The following is a 23,030-nucleotide window of genomic DNA, read 5'->3' on the forward strand; positions in this document are numbered from 1 at the left end:
CAAAGAGATGCTGCACTTACAGGTATGATTAATTCACTCTAGAAATAGTTCTATCGCCAATACATTCAAATGCAGTGTTACTTTATCTGTATCTGATTTAAAACAAGCAGAAATCTGTAAGAAATGTAACGATCCATAGACAATATAAGCGCTGTTAAGTCAGAGCAATAGCCTCGTGGGCAGCGCTGTGCCATGCTGGAGCTGTGCTCACGGCGACCTGAGTTCCAGTCCTGGTTCGAGGTTCAGGCTTCTCAAGCCAACATCAACTTTTGTTCACATAATTTAGCCTCTAGTTTCGTTATTAATATGGATTAAGTATATGTTTTAAATTACAGAAACAAAAAAGATACTCATAAGGTATCATATTTATACTTTCAATAAATTAGTCTTTACATAATTTCTGATTACTAATTAGGCTGGCTAATTTAGAAAGTTTTCAATGTCAATATTGCTTGTGATCTTAATATGTATGTATTTGTATTCTTTCTGTTTACACTGTTGCATGATCTTCTTTTATAGGCTATGAGGAAAAACCCTACCATGCACACAGATAATAGAGTTCACTGCTGCTAACTGGGAGAGCAGCTGGACAACTAGAAGAGAGAACAGTAGAACACATATTAATACAGATGACTGTATTATTCTTCTGCAAGAACCAAGACTAGCAAAGACTGATGATGAGCGCTCTGAGCAAACACTGCAGTCAAGACGCATGATTGCACATTGGACTTTACTGATTTCTTCATTTAATGTTGGGCATTTACTGTATGCAGAACTTCTAATAATTTATGTGGATGCCATTTATAAACCTGTCTTTGGTTCAGATGGCATCAGATTCTGATGTTTTAGTTTTGAGATTAATAAAATTGTATGTTTTAACAATGTTATAGCTATTAGCTAAGCATTTTTTTTGTTTAAGAGAACATTTTGGGAACAAAAATAAAACTTCCCGCTAAAAACTTTATAAGAATGTTAGGGGATGTAATGTTCTAAAAATGTTATGATTAAACCTTTATAGAAGGTCATCACAAAACATTTTTAGAGTGTTCTTAGAGAATGTTATGCCATCTTTTAAGAGAACATTCTGGGAACAAAAATAAAACTACCCACTAAAAATGTTATAAGAACATTAGGGAATAATGTTCTAACAATGTTAGCATTAAACATTTTTAGAATGTTTTTAGAGAATGTTATCCGATCTTTTAAGAACATTCTTGGAACAAAAAGAAAACTACCCGCTGAAAATGTTATAAGAACATTAGGGAATAATATTCCAACAATGTTAGCATTAAACATATTTAGAATGTTTTTAAAGAATGTTATTAGAACTTTTAAGAGAACATTCTGGGAACAAAAAGAAAACTACCCGCTGAAAATGTTATAAGAACATTAGCGAATAATGTTCTAACAATGTTAGCATTAAACATATTTAGAATGTTTTTAAAGAATGTTATTAAAACGTTTAAGAGAACATTCTGGGAACAAAAAGAAAACTACCCGCTGAAAATGTTATAAGAACATTAGCGAATAATGATCTAACAATGTTAGCATTAAACATATTTAGAATGTTTTTAGAGAATGTTATCCTAGCTTTTAGGAGAACATTCTGGGAATCAAAATAAAACTACCCGCTGAAAACATTATTAGAATACTGCATGGTAATGTTCTCAGAACATTTTTAGAACAAAAAAATTCTAGCTGGGTTGCTACACAGAGTTTGTTTCAACGCACGGACTTTCTCCAACGTTAAATTTGACAGTCTCCATCATGGATCGTCGACTAAACAAACGTTTTTGTGGTGTTGGGAGTGTATTGGACGCGGTGACGACATACAGTAAAGAAAAAAGTAGAAAGAAGCGGAGAGAGGAGCGAGGAGACAGAGAGTACACGGTGTCGAGCGTCGATTCGGCCTGTTTGTTAATGGACTCGATCCAGTTTTAGAATGGTAAGTTTCATCGCATTGTCTTGACTTTTTATGTTTATGAAGTATTGGCATTTTTCCTGTTCATGTCATGTTTTTGATTATAAAATGACAGTGGAGATGACTAGCAAAGACACGAAGCTATATGAGTAGTTAGGTGATACAGGGCTGTATACGAGGCTGACTCCAGCTCCTTTTTCGCCAGCTCCTTATTCGTCGAACTATTCGTTCCACCTTAAAAATGTTGGACGGTTGTTAACCCCTCCCTCTCGGTGCTTTTGGCCGTATTTCTTAAAGGAACAGTTGTATGTGAATTACAAGCCTGGGGATCGGGCAGCATTTTTCATTTAACAGTGATTTTTAGGGCTGCAACTAACGATTATTTTGATAATCGATTAATCGGACGATTATTTTTTCGATTAATCGATTAATTGGATGGAAATTAAATTAGATTTTTTTTTTATTATAACTAAATAAAACCGTAAATCAGGGTATTTATGTGTAAAAGTGTACTTTAAAAAGTGCAAAAGCCACACATTGAGTTTTACTAATATCAATATTTGCATTGTTTTTAATGATAATTGCTGATGGCAAGTTGACAAACATGATTATTGTTAAAAAATGATATCCAACATATTATGTTTTAACACAATTTTTGTTAAAACAAATTTACACAGACATGTTGTTCAGATGTGAATATCTGAACTAAAAACAAACTAAAAACATCTAAAATATATAATTCATTTAATTTTTATTTAAAATTAATTATATATAAGGAATATAAGGATAAAGAATATAATATATATTATATATAATATATAAAAGAATAATATAAGGATAAATTGATTAAATAAATATAGAAAGACTGAAAACAATTGTGTGAACGTAGAGCCGCAGTAGATCGGGTTTGAAAAACAATTAAAACTTAGTAGACAAATGCTATAAAAAGAGAACGGAATGGAGGTAACGTTACCCAGCAAGCTAACAGGCTTGAGTAAAGGACAGGAGAAATTATGCATTAGTGCACAAGCATTCGCTGAAAACCACTGAGTACAGTGACTAAAAAACAATATTTTACTGCTGCTGCTATTAACTGCCTTTATATTGAGTGCTTCGCTTTGTAAAGACCGTTTTAATTTAACCTATTTCTGCGGTAGCGCTATTTTAATCCATCACTTACGTTGCGAGCGAACTGATTGCGCAACCTGATGCTCGAGACAAAATACAGACATCCCAAGATCCCGGAAGTCCCGGGAGTCTCCCGCATATTGATTGCGGCTCCCTGATGCCCGTGAATTAGTTCAAACTCCCGAAATCTAGAGCGCGCAAGCAAGAGCGCGCATGCGAGACAGAAGAGACTGCTCCAAACCGTGTAGCGCGCGCGCTCGGCAGAGCGCCTGAGGGAGAGAGACCTTGCGTGTGTGTGCGTACCAGTAAACGCTCCCCGTGACGTAAGCAGACCAACTAATCGATAATGACATTCGTTGACAACGATTTTCATAATCGATTATAATCGATTTTATCGATTAGTTGTTGCAGCCCTAGTGATTTTCATTTAACAGTGAAAATAAATAGCCTATTCCTGAAAAGATTATCTTGTCTGCCTCTATAAATGGTGTAAGCTATGTGGTATATTATTATTTTGTAATTACTAAATGTTGTTTTTAAAGTATGGAAAAACGATACTCGGTTACTAACGTAACCTCGGTTCTCTCTAGAGAGGGAACGAGTATTGCGTAAGTTTAGCTTACGCTACGGGAAAGATTCATCTTCTCGAGATACTGAAGCCAAAAAATTATCCTTAATTTTGTATTCCTTGTCAACGCAGTGCAGCAGCTAGCAGACCTAGAGCAGGCCATCTCGCTTGCTCATTGGCTGCCCTGCGGGCAACTGCTGCAGCCTACCAGTGAGCCCGGCGTGACGTCACACCCAATGAAGGGCGCCCGCGCCTTCATAGCGTCACAGCCCGCCAGAATGGGCGTGGCTTAGCGTATAACACTAGGGGCTGTAGGCTGAATTCCCTGGTTTTCGTCGACTGAAGCGAAGTCGCTCGTGGCGCGAGCACGGCCGGTTACGCAATACTAGTTCCCTCTCTAGAGAGAACCGAGGTTACGTTAGTAACCGAGTATCGTTCTCTTACGAGAGGTTCTCTCGTATTGCGTAAGTTTAGCTTACGCTACGGGAACACTTTGTCAACGCCGTGCGCGCCAAGCATCCATATGAGACCCCGAGCTTTCAGGGGAACCCCATAAGTGGAAAAAATAAGGTGGCCAGCCACGCGGGCCATCACTTGTACATAAGCACACATAGGGAATACAGAGCAACGCGCCGGTCTGTATAGGCACATGGCACATACCCTAATTAGTGCAGCTCAACCAGGAGAGCTGAGTCATGTGAGAGTGATCTGAGCAGGAGATCTGGGCAGAATACACCTCTCCTTCAGACTGACAACAGTTTAGCCTGCAAGGCAGGAACTTCTAGGTTATAAAACCTGATAAAGGTAGACGGGGAGCTCCAGCCCGCCCCTACACATATGTCATGGATAGAAATTCCACTGGACCATGCCCACGAAGAGGCCACGCCTCTCGTGGAATGAGCCCTGATGCCCAGAGGGCATTGCAGACCTTTTGACGCGTAAGCGGCCGCTATAGCGTCTACTGTCCATCTGGACAGGCTCTGTTTCGAGGAGGCGAGACCCTTGGTGCGCCCACCAACGAAACAAAAAGCTGTTCCATACGCCTGAAGGAGGCGGAGCGCGTAATGTAAAACCTCAGCGCTCTGACAGGGCAGAGGAGATTCACATCACCTTCGCTGTCAGATGCTGGGAGAGCTGACAACGAAATAATTTGCGCTCTGAATGGAGTGCCCATCACTTTAGGGACATAGCCATGTCTAGGTCTGAGGATGACTTTAGAGTCATTCGGTCCGAACTCAAGACACGACGCGCTGACAGACAGCACATGCAGGTCCCCTACACGTTTTACTGACGACAGTGCAGTCAGAAAGACGGTTTTCAGTGATAGATATTTCAACCCCACGGTGTCTAGTGGTTCAAATGGAAAAGCTTTCAGGGCCTCGAGGACCAATGAAAGATCCCACATGGGAACCGACGGGGGGCGCGGCGGATTCATCCTTCTAACTCCTCTAAGGAAGCGGATGGCCAACTCGTGTCTTACCAATAACTGGCCGTGCGTCGATTCTGCGAACGCTGCCACGGCCGCCACGTATACATTGAGCGTGGATGGGGAACTTCCCTTATCCAACAGCTCTTGTAGGAAGGTGAGCAGATGCGCCACCCCGCATGTCCGCGGTTCCAGATCTCTGTCGGTGCACCATCCAGAGAACACCGACCATTTAGACGCGTAGAGCCTTCTCGTGGAAGGGGCTCTAGACTGCGTGATCGTGTTCATCACTCCTTCTGGCAGGGCAACGAGTACCCGTTGATCAACCATAAATGCAGAGACCAGCGCTCTGGATTGGGATGCCAGATCGTGCCGCGAGCCTGAGAGAGGAGATCTGCCCTCACCGGATTCGGCCACGGAGCTGTATGTGACAGCCCTGCTAGTTCCGGGAACCAAATCTGATTCTCCCAACGCGGGGCTATGAGGAGCACCGAGTGGCGCGTTTCCCTGATTCTCTTGATCACCTGTGGCAACAGATAGACCGGAGGGAAAGCATATAGCGGGAGGCTGGGCCAAACCTGGCCCAGCGCATCCTCATCCTTCGAACAGACCGTCGGGCATTGAGCGTTGTCTTTTGACACAAATAGGTCGACTTCCGCTCTGCCGAATAGGCGCCACAGTTTCTGGACCGTTTGGGGTGCAGGGATCATTCCCCTGGGGGAACGTTGTCCCTGGACAGTTTGTCTGGGCCGTCGTTCAAATGGCCAGGCACATGCGCCGCCCTCAGCGAGCGCAGGTGCATCGGAGACCAAATAAGGAGGCGTTCCGTCAGATTGCAGAGATTTCTGGATCTGACACCGCCCTGACGGTTTACATAGGATACCACAGACATGTTGTCCGAGCGGACAAGAACATGCTGGTCCTGTATGAACGGGAGGAAGCACTTCAGCGCGTTCTCGACCGCTATCATTTCCAGACAGTTTATGTGAAAACCCTTCTCCTGGTCTGACCACTGGCCAAAGGCCGGTCTGCCCTCGAACAGTGCGCCCCAACCCGAGTTGGACGCGTCTGACGAGATGACTTTACGATAAGAGATGGTTCCCATCATTACTCCATGCTGGTACCAGTCGGCCACTAACCAGGGCTGCAGAGCTGCTATGCAGGCCTGAGTCACTCTGATTTTCTGGCCGCCAGACACCCGGCGGGACACGCGAGCATTCAACCAGCGTTGGAGCGGGCGCATGCGCAGTAGGCCCAGCTGGAGCACCGCTGCAGCTGATGACATACAGCCCAACATCCTTTGAAATGTTTTCAAAGGGAGAAAGCTGCCCTTCTGGAAAGATGCGGCTAGGTGGCGAACACGGCGCGCGCGCTGTGTCGATAAACGAGCCGTCATGGTCACCGAGTCCAGTGCTATTCCTAAAAGGAAATTGACTGGCTGGGCAGTAATGAGCTCTTGGTCCAGTTGATCGTGAGACCCAAGCTTTCCAGATGACTGAGAAGCACTGTTCTGTGAGATAGCAGTTCTGTCTCTGACTGTGCCAATATCAGCCAATCGTCCAGATAGTTCATTATTCGCAGCCCCTGACTTCTCAGGGGGGCGAGCGCCGCGTCCATGCACTTCGTAAATGTACAGGGTGCCAGGGACAGGCCGAACGGCAGGACGTGTAATGATATACCTGACCGTCGAAGGCGAATCTCAAAAATTGCCTGTGACGGGGTACTATCTGAATCTGAAAATAGGCATCCTTCAGATCTAGAGAAATAAACCAGTCCCTCGGGCGAACGTGCGTGAGGATTTTCCTGGTCGTAAGCATTTTGAACGGTCTTTTCGCAAGCACTTAGTTCAAATATCTCAGATCTAGGATAGGTCTGAAGGCTCCGTCCTTCTTGGGTACGAGAAAATATCGGCTGTAAAAGCCTGACTCGCTCAGAGAAGGCGGTACCTTTTCTATAGCCCCTTTGCACAGCAGCTTTGCTATTTCTGCGTGAAGTAGGTGTGTTACTTACGCATTCACAATCGTCGCGGTCCGGGCTTGAAAGCGCGGGGGACGGCGAATGAATTGAAGTGTATAGCCCTGCTTTATTGTGCTCAACACCCATTCTGAAATCCCTGGGATAGTTTCCCACGCAGCTATGTGAGCCGCTAGGGGGGAAATCGCCATTTCCGGGCTTGTGAAACTGAACCGGAGCCGAAAACGCGGTGCGCGCGCTCTCGGTTCTGGGCAATGGCTGCTCGCTGAAAAGCCGAAACCGGCTGATTTATGTGAGATGTCCCAATAATAAGGGATGGGGAACAGTCTTTTGTCATTTTTTGACGCGCGAGCAGCTCTCCGGGCGGGAAAGCTTCCTGTAAGCGTGAGCGCGTGTGCGCGGGCACGAGACTTACAAGTGTATTTGATGCCCCGATCATACTGGATGGGGAGCGTTTTATTAATGCCCTGCGTTTTGTGATAACACTTAAACGCAGCCCGGGGGGAGGTTAGTGTTAGCAAGCGTGAACGCAAGCGTGAACGCAAGCGATAACGCTCTCAGGCGGGCACGAGACTTACATTCATAACCTGCTTTCTTTTGTGAAACTGACCCGGAGCCGAAAGCGCGGCGCGCGCGCTCTCGGTTCTGGGCAATGGCTGCTCGCTGAAAGCCGAGACCGTCTGATTTATATGAGATGTCCCAATCATAAGGGATGGGGAACATTCTTTTTTTTTTTTTTTTTTTCACTTTTTGACGCGCGAGTAGCGCTCCGGGCTGAAAAGCTTCCTGTAAGCGTGAGCGCGTGTGCGCGGGCACGAGACTTACAAGTGTATTTGACGCCCCCATCATAATGGATGGGGAGCGTTTTATTAATGCCCTGCGTTTTGTGATAACACTTAAAACGCGCGGGCGGAGCCCGGGGGGAGGTTTGTGTTAGCAAGCGTGAACGCACTCTGGCGGGCACAAGACTTACATCCATAACCTGCTTTCTTTTGTGAAACTGACCCGGAGCCGAAAGCGCGGCGCGCGCGCTCTCGGTCCTGGGCAATGGCTGCTCGCTGAAAGCCGAGACCGGCTGATTTATGTGAGATGTCCCAATCATAAGGGATGGGGAACATTCTTTTTTCACTCTTTGACGCGCGAGCAGCGCTCCGGGTGGAAAAGCTTCCTGTAAGCGTGAGCGCGGGCACTAGACTTACAAGTGTATTTGACGCCCCGATCATAATGGATGGGGAACGTTTTATTAATGCCTTGCGTTTTGTGATAACGCTTAAACGCGCGGGCGGAGCCCGGGGGGAGGTTTGTGTTAGCAAGCGTGAACGCACTCTGGCGGGCACGAGACTTACATTCATAACCTGCTTTCTTGATCGTGTAACAGAGCGGGCAGATAGTGGGCACAGACTTGTGGACACATTTCTTACATTCAACACTCGAGCGGCTTTTCTGCGCTTCATGAGAGTGTGCTCTGCGAGGTTCGGAGTGCTTATGTGTAGTGGTGAACACTGGGGCCTGGGCACTTTCATTACACTTACAACACCGACGGCATGAGCCGGACCAGACATTTTACTCATTTTGAGATTTTTCTGGGTCGCCGTGAAAACGGCGTTTGTGTGCAGGCGAGAGGGTCAGCAGACCGGCTCGTTGGCTGCTAATTGAACCACTGCAGTAGCCTGTTTGAAGGGGACTGACAGGGAATAAACTTAAACACGCACGTCTTTTCGGAGGCGATGTGTCTGTTAGTAAGCGTGAGCGCTTGTGAGCGGGCACGTAACTTACATTCTTAATCTGACATTATACTCATTTGAGATTTCTCTGGGTCGCCGCGAGAACGGCGGATGTGTGCAGGCGAGCGGGTTGCATTACCGGCTCGTTGGCTGCCAAATACACCACTGCAGTAGCCTTATCTAAGGGGACTGACATGGCGAGACATTTCGACGGCGGCGCGCAAGCCCGTCCGGGTCATGCAGAGAGCTCGAGAGGGCTCTGCATGACGCGCGAACGGGGACGCGAGGGCGGGGTAGCTCTCTTGTAACGTAAAGAGAGCTAGCCGCGTGCTCGGGAGCAGAACTGGAACAGTGTTTGTACGAGGGCGCGCGCACGAGTAGTGGGCACGGGACCTACATGTAACACAGATGATGCCCGTCCGGGTCATGCAGAGAGCTCGAGAGGGCTCTGCATGACGCGCGAACGGGGACACGAGGGCGGGGTAGCTCTCTTGTAACGTAAAGAGTGCTAGCCGCGTGCTCGTACGTGTCCCTCGGCCTCATTCTCAGATGCGACGGCAGTGAGGCTCGTGAGCGGCAGCTGCGCGTCGGTGATGAGAGGCGGGGGGTGTTGAAGGCTTCGAGTCGAGTCCGCAGGGTCGACAGCGGAAGCGCTTCACAGCCGGAAGTGCGAGGCGTCTTAAAAAAGACACTCGCTGCTCTTTTAGAATAGGTTTTAGAATAGGTTTTAGCAAGGTAAAGGATACGTCGCCGGATAGCGTAGCTCGCACGGATGGCTGAAGGTGGCGAAGACGGCCGGCTTCCTCATCGCTCTCCTAAGCTGGCTGTCCGCTGTTCGACGGCGGCGGTGGCTTCTCTCAGATCCAGCGATGCGAAGAGCTCGCTGAAGAGACGAAAATCAGGGAATTCAGCCTACAGCCCCTAGTGTTATACGCTAAGCCACGCCCATTCTGGCGGGCTGTGACGCTATGAAGGCGCGGGCACCCTTCATTGGGCGTGACGTCACGCCGGGCTCACTGGTAGGCTGCAGCAGTTGCCCGCAGGGCAGCCAATGAGCACGCGAGATGGCCTGCTCTAGGTCTGCTAGCTGCTGCACTGCGTTGACAAGGAATACAAAATTAAGGATAATTTTTTGGCTTCAGTATCTCGAGAAGATGAATCTTTCCCGTAGCGTAAGCTAAACTTACGCAATACGAGAGAACCTCTCGTAAGAGAACTTGCATTACAACATTTTCTGATGTGTTATTGTTGAAATATGGTTCCCAGAACATGCCCCACCATTGCAGCTTTGTGTGCCGACAAAGCATACTGGAGGTGTCATTACTTTATTATTTCACAAGTTCTCAAAAAAACGGGAACGTAGAGGCATAGATTAATTCATTCTTACACGAAATCTTGCAATACAACATTTTCTGATGTGTTATTGTTGAAATATGGTACCCAGAACATGCACCTCCATGCAACTTTATGTGCCAACAGAGCATACTGGATTAGTCATTTCTTTATTATTTCACAAGTTCTCAAAAAAAGGGGAACGTAGAGGTTTAGATAAATTCATTCTTAAACGAAATCTTGCATTACAACCTTTTCTGATGTGTTATGGTTGAAATATGGTACCCAGAATATGCCCCACCATTGCAACTTTATGTGCCGACGAAGCATACTGGAGGTGTCATTACTTTATTATTTCACAAGTTCTCAAAAAAACGGGAACGTAGAGGCATAGATTAATTCCTTCTTAAACGAAATCTTGCATTAGAACATTTTCTGATGTGTTATGGTTGAAATATGGTACCCAGAACAAGCCCCACCATTGCAACTTTATGTGGCGACGAAGCATACTGGAGGTGTCATTACTTTAATATTTCACAAGTTCTCAAAAAAACGGGAACGTAGAGGCATAGATTAATTCATTCTTAAACGAAATCTTGCATTACAACATTTTCTGATGTGTTATGGTTGAAATATGGTACCCAGAACAAGCCCCACCATTGCAACTTTATGTGCCGACGAAGCATACTGGAGGTGTCATTACTTTATTATTTCACAAGTTCTCAAAAAAACGGGAACGTAGAGGCATAGATTAATTCATTCTTAAATGAAATCTTGCATTACAACATTTTCTGATGTGTTATGGTTGAAATATGGTACCCAGAAAATGCCCCACCATTGCAACTTTATGTGCCGACAAAGCATACTGGAGTTGTCATTACTTTAGTATTTCACAAGTTCTCAAAAAAACAGGAACGTAGAGGCATAGATTAATTCATTCTTAAACGAAATCTTGCATTACAACATTTTCTGATGTGTTATTGTTGAAATATGGTACCCAGAACAAGCCCCACCATTGCAACTTTATGTGCCGACGAAGCATACTGGAGGTGTCATTACTTTATTATTTCACAAGTTCTCAAAAAAACGGGAACGTAGAGGCATATATTAATTCATTCTTAAATGAAATTTTGCATTACAACATTTTCTGATGTGTTATGGTTGAAATATGGTACCCAGAAAATGCCCCACCATTGCAACTTTATGTGCCGACAAAGCATACTGGAGTTGTCATTACTTTAGAATTTCACAAGTTCTCAAAAAAACGGGAACGTAGAGGCATAGATTAATTCATTCTTAAACGAAATCTTGCATTACAACATTTTCTGATGTGTTTTTGTTGAAATATGGTACCCTGAATATGCCCCACCATTGCAATTTTATGTGCCGACGAAGCATACTGGATTAGTCATTACTTTATTATTTCACAAGTTCTCAAAAAAACGGGAACGTAGAGGCATAGATTAATTCATTCTTAAACGAAATCTTGCATTACAACATTTTCTGATGTGTTATTATTGAAATATGGTACCCAGAACAAGCCCCACCATTGCAACTTTATGTGCCGACGAAGCATACTGGAGGTGTCATTACTTTATTATTTCACAAGTTCTCAAAAAAACGGGAACGTAGAGGCATAGATTAATTCATTCTTAAACGAAATCTTGCATTACAACATTTTCTGATGTGTTTTTGTTGAAATATGGTACCCTGAATATGCCCCTCCATGCAACTTTATGTGCCGACAGAGCATACTGGAGGTGTCATTACTTTATTATTTCACAAGTTCTCAAAAAAACGGGAACGTAGAGGCACAGATTAATTCATTCTTAAACGAAATCTTGCATTACAACATTTTCTGATGTGTTATGGTTGAAATATGGTACCCAGAAAATGCCCCACCATTGCAACTTTATGTGCCGACAAAGCATACTGGAGTTGTCATTACTTTATTATTTCACAAGTTCTCAAAAAAACGGGAACGTAGAGACATAGATTAATTCATTCTTAAACGAAATCTTGCATTACAACATTTTCTGATGTGTTTTTGTTGAAATATGGTACCCTGAATATGCCCCTCCATGCAACTTTATGTGCCGACAGAGCATACTGGAGGTGTCATTACTTTATTATTTCACAAGTTCTCAAAAAAACGGGAACGTAGAGGCACAGATTAATTCATTCTTAAACGAAATCTTGCATTACAACATTTTCTGATGTGTTATTATTGAAATATGGTACCCAGAACATGCCCCACCATTGAAACTTTATGTGCCGACGAAGCATACTGGAGGTGTCATTACTTTATTATTTCACAAGTTGTCAAAAAAACGGGAACGTAGAGGCATATATTAATTCATTCTTAAATGAAATTTTGCATTACAACATTTTCTGATGTGTTATGGTTGAAATATGGTACCCAGAAAATGCCCCACCATTGCAACTTTATGTGCCGACAAAGCATACTGGAGTTGTCATTACTTTAGTATTCCACAAGTTCTCAAAAAAACAGGAACGTAGAGGCATAGATTAATTCATTCTTAAACGAAATCTTGCATTACAACATTTTCTGATGTGTTATTGTTGAAATATGGTACCCTGAATATGCCCCACCATTGCAACTTTATGTGCCGACGAAGCATACTGGAGGTGTCTTTACTTTATTATTTCACAAGTTCTCAAAAAAACGGGAACGTAGATGCATAGATTAATTCATTCTTAAACGAAATCTTGCATTACAACATTTTCTGATGTGTTATTGTTGAAATATGGTACCCTGGATATGCCCCACCATTGCAACTTTAAGTGCCGACGAAGCATACTGGAGGTGTCTTTACTTTATTATTTCACAAGTTCTCAAAAAAACGGGAACGTAGATGCATAGATTAATTCATTCTTAAACGAAATCTTGCATTACAACATTTTCTGATGTGTTATGGTTGAAATATGGTACCCAGAACATGCCTCTCCATGCAACTGTATGGGCCGACTGAGTAATTAATGATTTCATATATTCTCAAAAATGAGCCTGTACAGGTCTAGATAAACTTTCACTAAAGAGTATGCACACACAGCATATGACTCTCTTTAATCAGCGGTTTCTGTGTCTGAAGGAGCCAGAAAGACGACACTTTTTTTTATAATATTTATCACCACAAACCAGCGATATACCTAACCAGTTCTAAGGCAATAAAGAATAATTTAGACAATACTGCACTACCATAATCATTTATTACAAATAAAACAAATATATTGAACATAACAAATAAAAAAATATTGAATGTAACACAATTAACAGTCACAATCTTTTATGAAGAAACAAGTCAATAAATGCGTATAGGCGTAGTCCAAACATCTTGTGCGCAGTCATGTTCAGAAGCCATCTGATAATAAAATATATAAATTATTTCACACAGACAATGAATCTATGGCACCGATAATGAGTTGTCATCAAACTACAATGGATGTTGCTTAATAGGCTACATCATATTCTACTTTCTACAAATAACGGGATAATCCAGTGTTGAAACATCTTTCTGCTTGAAATCTATTAAATTCTTCAAGCTTAATCAGAATTATTATGGTAAGATTTAAAACAATAAAGAGAATAAACAAACAGAATAAACTTTCTATGTTCACTGACAGCAAATATAAACAGAATCTGCATAGTAATTATGTGTGGTCAAAGGATCTTACCTCTGGTAGTAGCACTTCAAGGACAAACGAAACATTATGTGCATCCTCTTTATCCAGAGCACCTTTAATGCGTTCTGCTAAAGCTTCAGTCTGTTAAACGTGCCAGATTATATATGCATTGTGAATATAAAGTTAACTATATATTAAATAATAATGATGTTAATAGTAATAATAATACCTGTTCTTCATTAAAAACAGAAATAAAACAATCTCTCTTAAACTTGAACTTTGGGTCAAATGTCGGATGTTGATGGAGAAACATTCTGTTTGACCTCAAAACTCCTTTTTTAAGGTCATCAGCAACTTTCTGGAATTTTTTTTTTATCATTTAATAAATGCATAACACAAACAGCTAATTTGAACACTGGTTATCAAGACAAGAGATTTATTTATTTAAATGTATTTTCCCTTTTTTTGTGCCATTTGTAACCCCCCAAAAATAATTAAAGTTAGCTTTATTTTAAATGAATTGTGAAATTTTTATAAAATTGAAATAGCACAATGCAATATATTATTAGTGCAAATTATATGTGACTGTTGTGTGAGGCTGTCATTATCAATGTTTTTAACTTTATCACCCAAACAAATGAGACATACCTTTATTTCCTAATCTGTTAGTACATCTGCTACCAATCCCCTTCTGATTACTTTTCTGGTTCTACAAATACATATAAAAAGTAAAAAAAAAAAAAAAAACTATTTAGCATATTTACTTAAAGTGTATTATCTATTTATTTTTTTCGCGTGCTAACTAACCTTACAAATGGATGGGGATATTGCATTTTGCATCCACAGTAGAAACGACTATCAGAGTCGACATTACCAACACCTGCGCAGTCATTATGGAGCCATCCAGCACATGTGTTGCACTGAATCCATGAAGGAGCCAGAAAGACGACACTTTTTGTATAATATTTATCACCACAAACCAGCGATATACCTAACCAGTTCTAAGGCAATAAAGAATAATTTAGACAATACTGCACTACCATAATCATTTATTACAAATAAAACAAATATATTGAACATAACAAATAAAACAAATATTGAATGTAACACAATTAACAGTCACAATCTTTTATGAAGAAACAAGTCAATAAATGCGTATAGGCGTAGTCCAAACATCTTGTGCGCAGTCATGTTCAGAAGCCATCTGATAATAAAATATATAAATTATTTCACACAGACAATGAATCTATGGCACCGATAATGAGTTGTCATCAAACTACAATGGATGTTGCTTAATAGGCTACATCATATTCTACTTACTACAAATAACGGGATAATCCAGTGTTGAAACATCTTTCTGCTTGAAATCTATTAAATTCTTCAAGCTTAATCAGAATTATTATGGTAAGCTTTAAAACAATAAAGAGAATAAACAAACAGAATAAACTTTCTATGTTCACTGACAGCAAATATAAACAGAATCTGCATAGTAATTATGTGTGGTCAAAGGATCTTACCTCTGGTAGTAGCACTTCAAGGACAAACGAAACATTATGTGCATCCTCTTTATCCAGAGCACCTTTAATGCGTTCTGCTAAAGCTTCAGTCTGTTAAACGTGCCAGATTATATATGCATTGTGAATATAAAGTTAACTATATATTAAATAATAATGATGTTAATAGTAATAATAATACCTGTTCTTCATTAAAAACAGAAATAAAACAATCTCTCTTAAACTTGAACTTTGGGTCAAATGTCGGATGTTGATGGAGAAACATTCTGTTTGACCTCAAAACTCCTTTTTTAAGGTCATCAGCAACTTTCTGGAAATTTTTTTTTATCATTTAATAAATGCATAACACAAACAGCAAATTTGAACACTGGTTATCAAGACAAGAGATTTATTTATTTAAATGTATTTTCCCTTTTTTTGTGCCATTGGTAACCCCCCAAAAATAATTAAAGTTAGCTTTATTTTAAATGAATTGTGAAATTTTTATAAAATTGAAATAGCACAATGCAATATATTATTAGTGCAAATTATATGTGACTGTTGTGTGAGGCTGTCATTATCAATGTTTTTAACTTTATCACCCAAACAAATGAGACATACCTTTATTTCCTCATCTGTTAGTACATCTGCTACCAATCCCCTTCTGATTACTTTTCTGGTTCTACAAATACATATAAAAAGTAAAAAAAAAAAAAAAAAACTATTTAGCATATTTACTCAAAGTGTATTATCTATTTATTTTTTTCGCGTGCTAACTAACCTTACAAATGGATGGGGATATTGCATTTTGCATCCACAGTAGAAACGACTATCAGAGTCGACATTACCAACACCTGCGCAGTCATTATGGAGCCATCCAGCACATGTGTTGCACTGAATCCATGCCACATTTTCTAAATGACCGTTTATTGTTCTGTAAAAATTTAACATACACGTTTGTTTGTACACCAACCAACCAACACCCCCAACACACCAACACACACAAATATTATCATATTACATATAAAACTTAATAATAATAATTATAATAATAAATTACTTATTTCTGGTCATATAGCAACATAAAGTTGCAATGGTGGGGCTTGTTCTGGGTACCATATTTCAATAATAACACATCAGAAAATGTTGTAATGCAAGATTTCGTTTAAGAATGAATTAATCTATGCCTCTACGTTCCCGTTTTTTTGAGAACTTGTGAAATAATAAAGTAATGACACCTCCAGTATGCTTCGTCGGCACATAAAATTGCAATGGTGGGGCATATTCAGGGTACCATATTTCTACAAAAACACATCAGAAAATGTTGTAATGCAAGATTTCGTGTAAGAATGAATTAATCTATGCCTCTACGTTCCCGTTTTTTTGAGAAGTTGTGAAATAATAAAGTAATGACACCTCCAGTATGCTTTGTCGGCACATAAAGTTGCAATGGTGGGACATGTTCTGGGTACCATATTTCAACCAAAACACATCAGAAAATGTTGTAATGCAAGATTTCGTGTAAGAATGAATTAATCTATGCCTCTACCTTCCCGTTTTTTTGAGAACTTGTGAAATAATAAAGTAATGACACCTCCAGTATGCTTTGTCGGCACATAAAGTTGCAATGGTGGGACATGTTCTGGGTACCATATTTCAACCATAACACATCAGAAAATGTTGTAATGCAAGATTTCCTTTAAGAATGAATTAATCTATGCATCTACGTTCCAATTTTTTTGAGAACTTGTGAAATAATAAAGTAAAGACACCTCCAGTATGCTTCGTCGGCACATAAAGTTGCAATGGTGGGGCATATTCAAGGTACCATATTTCAACAATAACACATCAGAAAATGTTGTAATGCAAGATTTCGTTTAAGAATGAATTAATCTATGCCTCTACGTTCCTGTTTTTTTGAGAACTTGTGAAATACTAAAGTAATGACAACTCCAGTATGCTTTGTCGGCACATAAAGTTGCAATGGTGGGGCATTTTCTGGGTACCATATTTCAACCATAACACATCAGAAAATGTTGTAATGCAAGATTTCATTTAAGAATGAATTAATCTATGCCTCTACGTTCCCGTTTTTTTGAGAACTTGTGAAATAATAAAGTAATGACACCTCCAGTATGCTTCGTCGGCACATAAAGTTTCAATGGTGGGGCATGTTCTGGGTACCATATTTCAATAATAACACATCAGAAAATGTTGTAAAGCAAGATTTCGTTTAAGAATGAATTAATCTGTGCCTCTACGTTCCCGTTTTTTTGAGAACTTGTGAAATAATAAAGTAATGACACCTCCAGTATGCTCTGTCGGCACATAAAGTTGCATGGAGGGGCATATTCAGGGTACCATATTTCAACAATAACACATCAGAAAATGTTGTAATGCAAGATTTCGTTTAAGAATGAATTAATCTATGTCTCTACGTTCCCGTTTTTTTGAGAACTTGTGAAATTCTAAAGTAATGACAACTCCGGTATGCTTTGTCGGCACATAAAGTTGCAATGGTGGGGCATTTTCTGGGTACCATATTTCAACCATAACACATCAGAAAATGTTGTAATGCAAGATTTAGTTTAAGAATGAATTAATCTATGCCTCTACGTTCCCGTTTCTTTGAGAACTTGTGAAATAATAAAGTAATGACACCTCCAGTATGCTTCGTCGGCACATAAAGTTGCAATGGTGGGGCTTGTTCTGGGTACCATATTTCAATAATAACACATCAGAAAATGTTGTAATGCAAGATTTCGTTTAAGAATGAATTAATCTATGCCTCTACGTTCCCGTTTTTTTGATAACTTGTGAAATAATAAAGTAATGACTAATCCAGTATGCTTCGTCGGCACATAAAATTGCAATGGTGGGGCATATTCAGGGTACCATATTTCAACAAAAACACATCAGAAAATGTTGTTATGCAAGGTTTCGTGTAAGAATGAATTAATCTATGCCTCTACCTTCCCGTTTTTTTGAGAACTTGTGAAATAATAAAGTAATGACACCTCCAGTATGCTTTGTCGGCACATAAAGTTGCAATGGTGGGACATGTTCTGGGTACCATATTTCAACCATAACACATCAGAAAATGTTGTAATGCAAGATTTCGTTTAAGAATGAATTAATCTATGCATCTACATTCCAATTTTTTTGAGAACTTGTGAAATAATAAAGTAAAGACACCTCCAGTATGCTTCGTCGGCACATAAAGTTGCAATGGTGGGGCATATTCAAGGTACCATATTTCAACAATAACACATCAGAAAATGTTGTAATGCAAGATTTCGTTTAAGAATGAATTAATCTATGCCTCTACGTTCCAGTTTTTTTGAGAACTTGTGAAATACTAAAGTAATGACAACTCCAGTATGCTTTGTCGGCACATAAAGTTGCAATGGTGGGGCATTTTCTGGGTACCATATTTCAACCATAACACATCAGAAAATGTTGTAATGCAAGATTTCATTTAAGAATGAATTAATCTATGCCTCTACGTTCCCGTTTTTTTGAGAACTTGTGAAATAATAAAGTAATGACACCTCCAGTATGCTTCGTCGGCACATAAAGTTTCAATGGTGGGGCATGTTCTGGGTACCATATTTCAATAATAACACATCAGAAAATGTTGTAAAGCAAGATTTCGTTTAAGAATGAATTAATCTGTGCCTCTACGTTCCCGTTTTTTTGAGAACTTGTGAAATAATAAAGTAATGACACCTCCAGTATGCTCTGTCGGCACATAAAGTTGCATGGAGGGGCATATTCAGGGTACCATATTTCAACAAAAACACATCAGAAAATGTTGTAATGCAAGATTTCGTTTAAGAATGAATTAATCTATGTCTCTACGTTCCCGTTTTTTTGAGAACTTGTGAAATTCTAAAGTAATGACAACTCCGGTATGCTTTGTCGGCACATAAAGTTGCAATGGTGGGGCATTTTCTGGGTACCATATTTCAACCATAACACATCAGAAAATGTTGTAATGCAAGATTTAGTTTAAGAATGAATTAATCTATGCCTCTACGTTCCCGTTTCTTTGAGAACTTGTGAAATAATAAAGTAATGACACCTCCAGTATGCTTCGTCGGCACATAAAGTTGCAATGGTGGGGCTTGTTCTGGGTACCATATTTCAATAATAACACATCAGAAAATGTTGTAATGCAAGATTTCGTTTAAGAATGAATTAATCTATGCCTCTACGTTCCCGTTTTTTTGATAACTTGTGAAATAATAAAGTAATGACTAATCCAGTATGCTTCGTCGGCACATAAAATTGCAATGGTGGGGCATATTCAGGGTACCATATTTCAACAAAAACACATCAGAAAATGTTGTTATGCAAGGTTTCGTTTAAGAATGAATTAATCTATGCCTCTACGTTCCCGTTTTTTTGAGAACTTGTGAAATTCTAAAGTAATGACAACTCCAGTATGCTTTGTCGGCACATAAAGTTGCAATGGTGGGGCATTTTCTGGGTACCATATTTCAACCATAACACATCAGAAAATGTTGTAATACAAGATTTCATTTAAGAATGAATTAATCTATGCCTCTACGTTCCCGTTTTTTTGAGAACTTGTGAAATAATAATGTAATGAGACCTCCAGTATGCTTCGTCGGCACATAAAGTTGCAATGGTGGGGCTTGTTCTGGGTACCATATTTCAACAATAACACATCAGAAAATGTTGTAATGCAAGATTTCCTTTAAGAATGAATTAATCTATGCCTCTACGTTCCTGTTTTTTTGAGAACTTGTGAAATACTAAAGTAATGACAACTCCAGTATGCTTTGTCGGCACATAAAGTTGCAATGGTGGGGCATTTTCTGGGTACCATATTTCAACCATAACACATCAGAAAATGTTGTAATGCAAGATTTCATTTAAGAATGAATTAATCTATGCCTCTACGTTCCCGTTTTTTTGAGAACTTGTGAAATCATAAAGTAATGACACCTCCAGTATGCTTCGTCGGCACATAAAGTTGCAATGGTGGGGCTTGTTCTGGGTACCATATTTCAACCATAACACATCAGAAAATGTTGTAATGCAAGATTTCGTTTAAGAATGAATTAATCTATGCCTCTACGTTCCCGTTTTTTTGAGAACTTGTGAAATAATAAAGTAATGACACCTCCAGTATGCTTCGTCTGCACATAAAGTTGCAATGGTGTGGCTTGTTCTGGGTAACATATTTCAACCATAACACATCAGAAAATGTTCTAATGCAAGATTTCGTTTAAGAATGAATTAATCTATGCCTCTACGTTCACGTTTTTTTGAGAACTTGTGAAATAATAAAGTAATGACACCTCCAGTATGCTTCGTCGGCACATAAAGTTGCAATGGTGGGGCATATTCAGGGTACCATATTTCAACAATAACACATCAGAAAATGTTATAATGCAAGATTTCGTTTAAGAATGAATTAATCTATGCCTCTACGTTCCTGTTTTTTTGAGAACTTGTGAAATACTAAAGTAATGACAACTCCAGTATGCTTTGTGGGCACACAAAGCTGCAATGGTGGGGCATATTCTGGGTACCATATTTCAACCATAACACATCAGAAAATGTTGTAATGCAAGATTTCGTTTAAGAATGAATTTATCTAAACCTCTACGTTCCCCTTTTTTTGAGAACTTGTGAAATAATAAAGAAATGACTAATCCAGTATGCTCTGTTGGCACATAAAGTTGCATGGAGGGGCATGTTCTGGGTACCATATTTCATCAATAACACATCAGAAAATGTTGTAATGCAAGATTTCGTGTAAGAATGAATTAATCTATGCCTCTACGTTCCCGTTTTTTTGAGAACTTGTGAAATAATAAAGTAATGACACCTCCAGTATGCTTTGTCGGCACACAAAGCTGCAATGGTGGGGCATGTTCTGGGAACCATATTTCAACAATAACACATCAGAAAATGTTGTAATGCAAGATTTCGTTTAAGAATGAATTAATCTATGCCTCTACGTTCCCGTTTTTTTGACAACTTGTGAAATACTAAAGTAATGACACCTCCAGTATGCTTTGTCCAGTATACACACACATATAATATATACATATATATAATATACATATATATATATATATATAGATACATGCATACATACCTATATACATACATATATATTTATATATATATATATATATATATATATATATATATATAAATGTATATATGTATGTATGCATGTATGTGTGTGTACAAATATATACATATATAAACATACATTATATATATATATATATATATATATATATATATATATATATATATATATATATATATATATGTTAGACTGGAGTAATGGATAACTTCTAATAAAGAACAGAAATTACATTGGAAACATAATGTCACGTTTTTCCATACTTTAAAAACAACATTTAGTAATTACAAAATAATAATATACCACATAGCTTACACCATTTATAGAGGCAGACAAGATAATCTTTTCAGGAATAGGCTATTTATTTTCACTGTTAAATGAAAATAACTGTTAAATGGAAAATGCTGCCCGATCCCCAGGCTTGTAATTCACATACAACTGTTCCTTTAAGAAATACGGCCAAAAGCACCGAGAGGGAGGGGTTAACAACCGTCCAACATTTTTAAGGTGGAACGAATAGTTCGACGAATAAGGAGCTGGCGAAAAAGGAGCTGGAGTCAGCCTCGTGGGCTGTATTATGTACAATGTATGATCTGTTATGTTTTCCCCAATATCTGTTTGTCTTCTGTTTGATGTTAAATGTCACTGTAAGCTTTTATGAAAGTTGAATGAAATAAAAAAATTAAAAAGGGCTGTATATTATACATAAAGACATAATATTTATGTCACACGCACATATGATGCATTGATATAACAACAATGGAAGGAAAGGATTATAAGTCAGGTGAAGATGTTTTGACTATAAAATTACAGTGGAGATGACTAGCAAGATATGTGACTACAGTGATAGGTTTATATGAATGAATGGTGCATTGAATAACTTACAACAACAATGGAAGGAAAGGATTACAAGTCAGGTGAAGATGTTTTGATTATAAAATTACAGTGGAGATGACTAGCAAGATATGTAACAACAGTGATAGGTTTATATGAATGAATGGTGCATTGAATATAACAACAATGGAAGGAAATTATTACAAGATGTCAGGTAAAGATATGTGGAAAAATATATAATTATTACAAAGCATTTATATTGCTGAGCATTATAAGCTTAAGGTATTTGACAAATAGGCATTTGTTATTGTAATATGATGTAATCTTGATGCTCCTAATAATAGTTTGTCTCTAATATTTGACTCAAACTGAAATCCTCTTTTGTGTGTGTTCCTGTGCTGTAAAATAGGCCTTCAACTGAAACAGATCCGGACTGGAATCCAGAGTCCAGTCCTGAGCGACGAAAGAGACCACAGCAGTCTTCTTCATCTCCATCTGAATCTGCTTCAGCTAACATTACCAGAGGTACAGGGAGAGGGAGAGGGAGAGAGGGAGCCAGTCAGTACCTACTGTGTCTCTTAGCACCTCACAGTGCTAAGACAGTGAAAGATGGCACAATGTTGATGAGGATGTTTTTGCTATTAGAATTGTTCAGAATGAAGAGTATTTTGTTCAAATGTTCAAATGTTGTGCTGTAATAATTTTTTCTTGTGTGCTTTGATGGGCAGAACAGTTCTGAATTGATATTCATACAACATGTGTGTTGTATGTAGTGTTTACTCCTTATGTCATTTGGTTACCAGGTGTCCATTTGGAGTCTCCAAATGGCCTTTTGCAAAGGACGAACGCTTG

At 39.6% G+C, this 23,030-nt stretch overlaps 1 long non-coding RNA gene across 1 annotated transcript; it reads left to right on the forward strand.

Moving 5' to 3' along the window:
• The first annotated feature begins 1,716 nt into the window (after positions 1-1,716).
• Positions 1,717-22,826, forward strand: LOC143707248 (uncharacterized). The gene is made up of 3 exons (XR_013193131.1): positions 1,717-1,949; positions 22,009-22,128; positions 22,588-22,826. It is a non-coding gene; the product is annotated as an uncharacterized LOC143707248 (long non-coding RNA).
• The last annotated feature ends 204 nt before the right edge of the window (positions 22,827-23,030 follow it).

Source organism: Siphateles boraxobius, unplaced genomic scaffold (assembly GCF_051911475.1).
Source record: "Siphateles boraxobius isolate OS27281-9 unplaced genomic scaffold, OSU_SipBor_1 41, whole genome shotgun sequence".
Lineage (NCBI taxonomy): Eukaryota > Metazoa > Chordata > Actinopteri > Cypriniformes > Leuciscidae > Siphateles > Siphateles boraxobius.